General features: G+C 35.9%; 1 protein-coding gene across 1 annotated transcript in view; it reads right to left on the bottom strand.

Annotated features, from left to right (window-relative positions):
* The window catches only part of PCLO (piccolo presynaptic cytomatrix protein), a 367,203-nt gene that overhangs the window by 137,712 nt on the left and 218,434 nt on the right, over window positions 1–11,057 (bottom strand).

Raw genomic sequence — 11,057 nt, 5'->3', positions numbered from 1 at the left:
GAATATTTAAAAAGAAATCTGATAAGGTCTACCATTGATGAATTGTCAGATATGTTAGATTTCGTTTGGTTTGTTATAAACTTGCATTATAAATACCACTGATCTTGAGAATCATACAATTTTAGAATATCAAAAGACGTGACAGATCATTTTCAATAAACTGATGTAAACAGACAGGCTTTCCTAACACATGGAAGACAGAGACCTAGACAAAATGCCAAGATGGAGGAATTCATCCCAAAAGAAAAAACAAGAAAAGGTCACAGTCCGGGATCTAATCAAAACAGACATAAGTAATATGCCTGACCTAGAATTTGAAGCAAAATCATAAGGATACTAGCTGGACTTGAGAAAAGCATAGAAGATACCAGGGAGTCCCTTACCACAGAGAAGAAGACCTAGAAAGTAGATCGAAGTAGAAAATGCAATAGCTGAGATTCGAAACAGACTGGATGTAATGACCACAAGGATGGAAGGAGCACAGGAGTGAGTAAGTGATGTAAAAGTAAGTTATGAAAAACAATGAAGCTGAAAAGAAGACGAAAAGAAAAATATTAGATCACGAATATTAGATCACTCAGTGACTCCATAAAGCACAGTAACATTCATATCATAGGAGTCCCAGAAGAAGAGAAGGAAAAGGGGGCAGAAAGTTATTTGAGAAAACTGCAGCTGAAAAGTTCCCTTATCTGGGAAAGGAAACAGACATCTAAATCCAGGAGGCACAGAGAATTTCCATTAAAAAAAAAAAAAAAAAAAAAAAAAAAAACCCAGGCCAACACCAAGAAACATAGTAGTTAAATTCGCAAAATACAGAGTTAAAGAAAAAATGCTAAAAGCAGCAAGACAAAAGAAGTCCCTAATTTAGAAGGGAAGACGATAAGGTTAGCAGCAGATCTCTCCACAGAAATTTAGCAGTCCAGAAGAAAGTGGCATGATATATTCAATGTGTTGAATGGGAAAAATATGCAGCCAAGAATGCTCTAACCAGCAAAGCAACTGCAAGAACTGACACACAAATTCAGTAAGCTGCAGGATTTAAAATCAATGTACAGAAATCTGTTGCATTTCTATACACCAATAATGAAGCAGGAGAAAGAAAAATCAAGGAATCGATCCCATTTACAATTGCACCAAAAACCATAAGATACCAAGGAAAAAACTGAGGGTTAATGGAGGAAGGTTGGGGGGGGTGTACAAAATGGGTGATGAGTATTAAGGAGGGCGCTTGTTGTAAGGAGCACTGGGTGTTACATGTAAGTGATGAATCACTAAATTCTATACCTGAAACCAATTTTACCATATATATTAACTCACTAGAATTTAAATAAAAACATGGAAAAAATAGATACCTAGGAATAAACCCAACCAAGGAGGTAAAAAGTCTGTACTCTGAAAACTATAGAACACTTATGAAAGAAAGTGAAAATGACACAAAGAAATAGAAAAATATTTCATGCTCATGGATTGGAAGAACAAATACTGTTAAAATGTCTACACTACCCATAGCAATGTACATATTTTATGCAATCCCTATCAAAATACAACTAGCATTTTTCACAGAGCTAGAACAAACCATCCTAAAATTTGTATGGAACCACAAAAGACCCTGAATAGCCAAAGTAATCTTGGATAAGAAAAGCAAAGCTGCAGGCATCACAATTCTGGACTTCACGGTATATTACAAAGCTGTAGTGACCAACACAGTACGGTACTGGCACAAAAACAGACCCATAGATCAGTGGAACAGAATAGAGAACCCAGAAATGGACTTAAAACTATCTGGTCAACTAATCTTCAACAAAGCAGTAAAGAATATCCAATGGTAAAAAGACAGTCTCTTCAACAAATGGTACTGGGAAAACTGGACAGCAACATGCAAAAGAATAAAACTGGATCACTTTCTTACATCACATACAAAAATAAATTCAAAATGGATGAGAGATCTAAATGTGAGACAGGAAATCATCAAAATCCTAGAGGAGAACATGGGCAAGTGACATCGTTGACATCAGCCATAGCAACTTCTTACTAGCCACATGTCCTGAGATAAGGGAAACAAAAGCAAAAATGAACTATTGGGACTTCATCAAGATAAAAAACTGCTGCACAACAAAGGAGACCATCAGCAGAACTAAAAGGTAACCTTTGGAATGGGAGAAGATATTTGCAAATGACTTATCTGATAAAGGGTTAGCATCCAAAATCTATAAATAACTTATCAAACTCAACACCCTAAAAACAAATAATCCAGTTAAGAAATGGGGAGAAGCCATGAATAGACATTTTTTCAAAGAAGACATCCAAATGCCTAACAGGCACATGAAAAGATGCTCAGCATCATTCACCATGAGGGAAATATAAATCAAAACTATGATGAGATAGTATCACCTTACAGAATGGCGAAAATTAACACAGGAAACAACAGATTCTGGCAAGGACATGGAGAAAGGAGAACCCTCTTACATTACTGGTGGGAGTACAAACTGCTGCAGCTACTCTGGAAAACAGTATGGAGGGTCCCCAAAAGTGAAAAACAGAACTACCCTATGACCCAGCAATTGCAATATTAGGTATTTATCCAAAGGATACAAAAATACTGATTCGAAGGGGCACATGCTCCACGATATTTATACCAGCACTATCAACAATGAGAGTATATATGTAATCTTAGGAAAAATAAAACTACGAGGAACTGTATTAGTTCTTATTATTCATTGCACATACATGTAATTTTTTTCTAATTTACCTTTCAAAATTTATAATTTTTACTTGAGAGCATAGGCTTAGTCAAACTCAATTATGTTCGTTCGTTTGTTCCTTCCTTCCTTCCTTCCTCCCTCCCTCCCTTTCTTTTTTTTAAATAAAGTCATAGGGTAACGAAGCATTCTAAGTATTGGGGATTTCTAATTATCATCCAAAGTTGCAAATATTTCACCATCCATGACTTGTGTATATTAATAAATTTTTTTTTTTTTTTTTGGGGCGCCTGGGTGGCGCAGTCGTTAAAGCGTCTGCCTTCGGCTCAGGGCGTGATCCCGGCGTTACGGGATCGAGTCCCACATCGGGCTCCTCCGCTGGGAGCCTGCTTCTTCCTCTCTCACTCCCCTGCTGTGTTCCCTCTCTCACTGGCTGTCTCTCTGTCACATAAATAAATAAAATCTTTAAAAAAAAAAAAAAAAAAAAAAAGAAAAATATTTTGTGTTCCATGGATGTGAGTCATGGAAGCAAGAGACAAAGCTGGTTGGAAGCAGGTAGATACTTACTAAATTAGAAGGTAGACACTTATTAAATTAGCCTAGCTTACTACTCAGTCTCCCAAAACTAAATAGCTTTGCTGTTCTGTTTGGTAACAAAATAGCTTTAACTCTGACTATAGAAATAGTCACAAAGTTAGAGACTTGTCAAGGTCTCAGCCATATTCCTCCTGACTGAGAGGAAGTGTAGCACAGTGATTGAAAGCTTAAGTCTCTCCGGGCAGACACTCAAAGAGTTTCAATCTCAGCTCTGCTGTTTTACTAGCTGTGAGACTAGTAGCAAGTTGCTTCAATTCCCTGAGCCTCAGTTTTCTTATATGGAAAAGGAGGTAATTTTTTTTCAATATTATTGGTTTGTCTAAGGAATAAATGAGTTAAAACAAGTAAAGAGTCTAGATCAGTTATTATCCCCGAGGGCAGACTGAAATATAATAATTTGAAATGATGTCTGGCCAACTTACAATTTAAAAAGAATGGACTTTCAAGACCATAAATAACTTCTAACCTGGTTATTTAATTCTCATCCCATCAGTATATTGTAAAACAAGAGTAAAGAATCCCAAAACAGAGAATCAAAACAATATAATTGCTTAGAAAAAAAAATCAAGAGATGTATAAAAGAAAGCTTATCATGATTAACGAGGATGTAGTTGGAGGCCATGATTAGAGATGATGATAAAATCTAGAAACGTCTTGGCATTTAATAAGATTTTCCTTGATGACTAGCTTGGCAAAAGTTGTTTTTAGACAGGTCCGGTGCCCTTAATCTAAAATAATTATTGTACTGCATATATAAATTTTAAATATTTTAGAATAGCTGTGCAAAGAGTGAAGCAAGGGAAAGGAACAGAAGTCCTAACAATAGAATGGAGGTTAAAGAGGGACTGGAAGAATAGCTAATTTCAATTGCAACACCTAGGAAGTAATTGTGATCAGAGGCAAATAAACTCCAGGATAAGTTTTCTTGTCCAAAGTTATTTTAAACAACATTTTTCTCAGGACAGTCCATTTATAACATGCATCTTACATAGCAAAGGAAAGGAATTTTTTCTCGTTCTGAGGTGTCAGGGCTATTAATAAAGATAGCTAAGGTATAAGGACATACTATCCCCAAGTCTTTAAATATATGCATGTGCATTATTTCTTTGTCAAAATAATCTAGGCTCAATCTAACTATGAGAAAAGGAGGAAACCTATTTTTTTCAAAAAGCCCAACTAAGAATAGATGCTAGACCAAAATTATTCATTGATTTCTATAAATAATAAATATAGCAAAATTCAAATTATTAATTTATTTCAGTAGTTGCTAAGTCTAATTCTAAAATGCATTGTTCTAGTTAGTAAAGGGACAGAACTAAGAGGCATGAGATAAAATGAACTCAATTAAACCTTATTCTCAAAGAACTTGTAAATCAGGAATATCTTTTAGGATGCTGTGTGAAAAAACTACTTGTTTTTTGCTAAATAGCTCTTGTTGTCAATATCAGACATACACTTCTAAACCACGGTACCACTGAGAGACACAGGAACATATTTTTATTTCATAAACGTTGAAAATTGAAAATCAATTTTCATCATGATAATATCTTGAGTTTTTAAGCTTGTTCTCTCAGTTAAGCAGAAGTTCTTACGAAGACCCTTTGCTTTCAGATAGTGGGGATGTGGATTCACTTTCAAAGTATAATTCCACATAGATTTATTGATAAACTACTTTGATACAGATAAATATAATTTTCTAGAGAAAGCATAACCTCTTAAAAGATCATCTATATAACAAGTCAGCAGGTAAATCAGAAGAGCATATGAACAGAGTGTATTGGGACCCAGAAGAAAAAGGGCTTACTTTAAGACTTGAGAAGGAAAGATGGATTAAGACAATACCAGAAAGTCTGGGTCTTTTTTTTTTTTAATATTTTATTTATTTATTTGAGGGAGAGAGAAAGGGAGGGGCTGGGGAAAGAGAAAGAATATGCAGGGTGGGAGGAGCAGAGGGAGAGGGACCTGCAGACTCTGCAATGAGCGCAGAGCCCAATGCAGGGCATAATCCCCCAGCCCTGAGATCACTCCTTGAGCTGAGATGAAGAGTTGGACACTTAACCAACTGAGCCACCCAGGTGCCCCTTATTGATTGATTGTTCTAAAGATTTTCAGAAAGCCTGGGTCTTAAAGAATGGATGCGACTTAAAAAGAGAATAATTTATATGTGGAGGGAACAATATGAAACGTAAATTTTCCAAGAAACACCAAGGATTATGGTTTCACTTTGGGCTGGTGATGCATCAATACCTGTGAGAAGGAAACACATTCATCAAGTGTTCTATGCAAACAGAAAGAGGAAATATGGAAGAGTAAATAAAATTTGTGTGTGTGTGAATATATTCATATATATACATATACATAAACACCTTGAAAGCTATATTAAAATCTCCATTCATCCATTTTCCTTTTTTTTTTTTTTTTTAACAGATGGAAAAGGCAGTCCTGGTTATTACATACTGGTCAAATGAACTCCAGTATCGTGTGAAATTCCAAGACAAACTATGAAGCTCTAAATGTGTGAGCATTAGCAATGACTTGTAATGCAGTGTATTGGGTAGCCATCAGTGTGGCTTTGTCAAACACAAAACTGTGACAATCCAATTTAATTTCCTTCAATGATAATGTGGCAGAGAATGTAGATAACACAGAAACAACAGATATAATCTCTCAGGGCTTCAGCAAAGCATTTCCTGTTGCCCCATGACACAGGCACCAACATAGTTTCGGCCATGGGTATAGAAAGTAGGCAAATAATTTGTCAGATCTGCATGCAGACCATGATCTGGCATCAATGTGAGTAATCAATCAAGGTTTCTCAACTTGGCACTAATGGTATTTTTGACCACATGACTTTATGTCGGGGTGGGGTGGGGCTGTTTTGTGCCATGCAGAGTTTACTAGCAACTCTGGTCTCTACCCACTAGATACCATCAGCAAATCTTCCCCCAGTCTTATCAATCAAAAATGTCACTAAGCACTGTAAAATGTCTCAGAGGGAAAGAAAACAGTAACAAGTTGAGAAAAAAAGTGGTGGAGCAGGATATACAAGAGGATGTCTCAGAAAGAGATCATGGATCTCTTGTTACTTATCAATTGATGAAGAGAATGCTAGTATTTGTTTATCATAGTGCCTTAGTCCGAATAGAAATGGTAAGCTTCTTAGAGGAACAGGGATTTGAATGGTGTCTTGAGTAAGAGAATTCTTGGGATAAAGAGCGAATGAAGAAGAGACATTCCCGGCTGTGGTAGCAATCTCAGTAAATCAATAAGCATAGAAATAGATTACTTTGCTTTGTTGTACATTTTATGATCCTAAAATTAATCCCTTTATTAGACAAAATAATTCTTACCTTCTGGATTAATATGAACTAATATTAAGAAGATAATAAACCAGGTTTTTAAAAATAGTTTAATTAAGGAACAGGGAGAAAAAAAAACAGGTGCCTACAACTATGAGAATTAGTCGACTCAGGGCAGAAAACTAATCTTTCTATCCCATAAGAAACTTGGGAAATTTTCCACAGCTTCAGTAACTAGGGAAAAGTCACAGGGTAAGGAATTGCGGAGCTAACTGAAAAATCATGTAATGGTAGTCCTTTTTAAAAAGTTGCCCATTGGGCACCTAGATGGCTCAGGTCATGATCCCGCAGTCCCACATCAGGCTCCCTGCTCAGCGGGAGTCTGCTTCTCCCCCTCCCCCCTCCCCCCGCACATTCTTTCTCTCTTTCTCATGCTCGCTCTCAAAAAAATCAATTAAACCTTAAAAAAAATAATAAAGAAATAAAAAGTTACCTCCTACTGTAAATTCACAAGGAGAATCAATCATGTAATTTAAAAAGATATTATAACCCAAGGAGAACGGGACAATTATTTAGTGTGAGAAACTGAATACCAGAATCACTAAGATGACTTAGATAGCTAAGCTCAATTTTAAAATCAGGAAATTCTTGCCATCTTAGAAAATAGTTTAAGAAAAAAGAACAGTAACAACAAAAAACAAAAACACCTTTCTAATAGCTTGGTGTAAATTAAAAAAAAAAAAAAGTTGAGCACATGTTTTGGAAAGAGAGACAATCCCATATTGTGCACTGTATTAAATACTGGGATTGTAATGATAAGTACGAGGTGGTACCCGCTCTTTAATTGTGTAGTATAATCTACAGAAATGGAGATTACAAACTGCTCTTGAGGTCATTTGTCCCACCCTATCTGAACTCTCTTCATCCAGGCCTGGATATACTGTGAATGTGGGTGTAAGTCCTTGCCTTGATAAGAATAATACTTATACAAACTACTCTGCTCTCTGACTTTATTTGCTTCTGCCTGTTCCTGGCCATTCATTCTTCTCAGGGTATAAACGTCATCTATAAAGAGCTACGCTTTTTAAGCATCAGGATGGCATATGAAATGTCTACATTTTTTTTCCCCTGCAAACAAGATATCTTCCTAAAATACATGAGGATAAGTTAGCATATTCCTTTAACTTTTGGAAGTTAGGGTAGAGGATGAGGATGAGGTTCTAAGACAAACAGAAGGCTACAAGTTAGGAAATAGGAGTTTACACACCCTTCCTTGTAAATTGACTGGAAGCAGAGTTTTCACTCTGAAATGTCAATGAAAACAATACCTTCAAGGGGTCTCCCCTCCCCCAATATCAACAGTTTCCAGATATGAGACAAAATAGTTGATTATAAAAATATTCAACATTCTGTCCTATGCCTTATTTTATTAATAACACATTCACCGAATAGGTCTATTATTTACCACAATCCCTCCATCCCACCCCACCCCCAGAGAAAGCCAAAACATACAAAATGTTTAGAATTTCATTTGAATTTGAATTTGAATTAGAATGTCAAGAATTTCTATTGCTTGAAGATGTACAAGAAAAATAAAAGATAACAGAGAAGTAACAAGTGAAGAGTAAAATTATAAATAATACCACTCATGGGAAAATATTTTGAAAACTGATAAAACACTTAAAATCTGTTAGGCATTGCAACAGGGCACAAGGCCTGGCAGATACAACATAAAACCATCAAGCTTCTTCAACTGGAGTACTGTGGAATAGTTCAACAACTACTTCAATGAATCGAAACTCTAAATAGGCAGTATCATTATTGCTATGAGAATATCACTGATATTCTATTGATATCCTTATCAATAAATAGTTGAATCTCCACTGCCCCGGGAGAGAATTTACCATTTGTAAATGTAAATGAAATTGTCTTTTAAAAAGTAGTTTTCTCCTAATTGTTGTAATATTCTAATAACAAGAAAAAAAGGGAGAAACTCAACTACAGGACCGTATTAACAGGAGAATAAAAACAAAGTAACAGAACATACTTAAAGTCATACATTTACAAGTTATTTCTCAATCTAGTAGTAGGGACAAAAATGTTCTCCACTTATATTGTGAAAATGGCCCTCAATATATCATCAGCCATCTTTAAGCTTCTCCTTAATGCACCTCTTGTCCCAGTTTGCTTTCTTTTCTTGCTGAAAGTCATTGCTCTTGGGCTGAGCAGCCATGTAGAAAACTAGTTTCTACCTCACTGGACAAAAGCATTAGAGATGTCAGTCTGTGCAACACTTCGTGCCTTATATTTTCTGCACTGTCCCAAAGAGATTAATTTCTTTTCTTTCCTAAGATCTGTCCAAAGTATTTTTCAAAGCCCTCTTAAAAGTTTTTTAGGCTAAGTATTTTTGGTATGCATGTTTGTATGTATATGTCTTTGTCCTCTCTCCTTTTCCTCCTCGCTCCCTCTTTCCTCCCCCCCTTTTTTTCTTTCCTGACATTAAATCAGATGGCTGTATTCCAGTGAACGCAACAAAGTCTATTTTATTCAAATGGTCCTCTGATACGGTTTGGTATAATGGTCATAATACGTAGGGCCTTTTTTTCCCCCCAGACTGGCAACTGCCTTATTCAACTATTACACACTCCATAGAGAATTCGAGAGGGATATTCATATTCTGTCACAAATCTCCTCAGAGGAGTGTTTTATGTTTTAGTGTAAGTTTCATCTCAAACTTATTATAGTCAAATGACAGATTTAGGACCACAAGAAATCTAGGACCAATTGTACACTGCCTTTGGGGTACTCATCTATCATTCTTGATATTTATATCATAAGTGTTGACTTGGAGTGGATAAACCCCCTCTCTTCTACATGGTAACTAGTATTCTCTTTAGCATTTTGTTTATTATTCCTCTGTCACTAAGAGGTGCTTGTTCTTTTCTAGAATCATCTGCATATATACTCAGGTTTTTACATTTTCAGGCTTTACCTATCTAGAGTTTCACCATTCCATAAAGGGACAATGAAAAAGTTTTCTAAGGAGTTTCTTATTCCAAGCTATCTCTGAGAGACCACACTGGTGTGTGAATCCTTTTTTACCCCTGCTGAGTCCTGTGATGATAATTATATGTCACCCAAATCATCTCGCCTGGATTTTAAGGATCTGGTAAAGACTCACCTTCCCATCTTGTCTATTCTTTCTTCTCATTATCATCTCCCAAAGTGCACTGTAGCAAAACTGCCTGCAGCTTCGCTATTCTCTCCCGTACCAAATCTCCACACGTGCAAATTCATATTTCTTCAATAGGGACTTCTATTGTGTTCCCTTACACTAACATATTCTTTCAGTATATTAAGTCATAAGTACCTTACATCTGGGTTCAAGTGCATATTGCATTTGCAACTAGATTATAGCCACCAAGTCCAAAGAATGCTAAAGCTTATGGCTAAACACAATGCCATAGTTTGTGTGCTTTACCTGAAAACAGGGAGGGGTGATCTAAATTTACTTTTCAACCCTGAACAACTGTTAAATCTGTCTCAAAACAAATTGAAATTTATGTACGTATGTATGCGTGTATGTTTATGTAAAAAGTCTTCATATACGTGAGATGATTATTTTAGTTACCGTTATATTCTTTCTTTGTGGGTAAGAAGAGGAAAGCCACAGTAATTTTTTAAAAGTGATAATGCTTATAATTTAAAGAGTATCATTGACAAGTATATACAGATTTCCAATTTTTCTTTTAATCTATGTCACACAGTATTATGATTAGCATTGACAATAAACATTTGCTATATTTACTTTAAGTAAATGTTTAAGTAAAGGAATAATATCTTCATTAACTAAATTAACTGCTAAATGGATAATTCTTCTGGAAGTAGATACTGTTTTATTTATTTTTATGAAGTGTTCCCATACTCAAAATTTATGGACTAGAAAAAGTAGTCCTAGTAGTCTACGAAACAACTTAGAAAATGAAAAATAATAAATGATAAATGAAATTAGTTAAGAGTGATGTAATAAAGTAAACTGTCACATGAAACAGTAATATTCTAGACAAGGGTATAGGAACAAAAGTGAGATAATTCTGAAATGGGGCAATCAAGGGCCATAGGAAGGACAGGTGGTAGCATCAAGATAATTGACTGGCCATCTAACATACTATACAGGTGAAGGGGCAGATTTAGACACATCTTGGGATTTATCAGTTAGAAAGTCACTGGTGATACTGTGGAAAGCAGCTCCTGCAGTGACTCTGACTAGATGAGGTTAAAAATAAACAGTAAGAAAGTAAAGCAGTGAGGGTGGATGGACTCAGCACAGCCTGGTGACCAAGGAGGACACGGGTAGTGGTTTGGGGGTGGGAGTGCTGAGGCAGAGTATTCCTTAGGGAGGAAAAGTATGAGTAAGATATAGTCTGAAGGTCAGCGTAGGGGAAGGAAAATGACTGAAGAT

Source organism: Ursus maritimus, unplaced genomic scaffold (genome assembly GCF_017311325.1).
Source record: "Ursus maritimus isolate PB19 unplaced genomic scaffold, ASM1731132v1 scaffold_3, whole genome shotgun sequence".
In the NCBI taxonomy this organism is placed as follows: Eukaryota; Metazoa; Chordata; class Mammalia; order Carnivora; family Ursidae; genus Ursus; species Ursus maritimus.
Note: the sequence above shows the minus strand (reverse complement) of the source record. Positions and strands in the feature narration are given on the sequence as shown.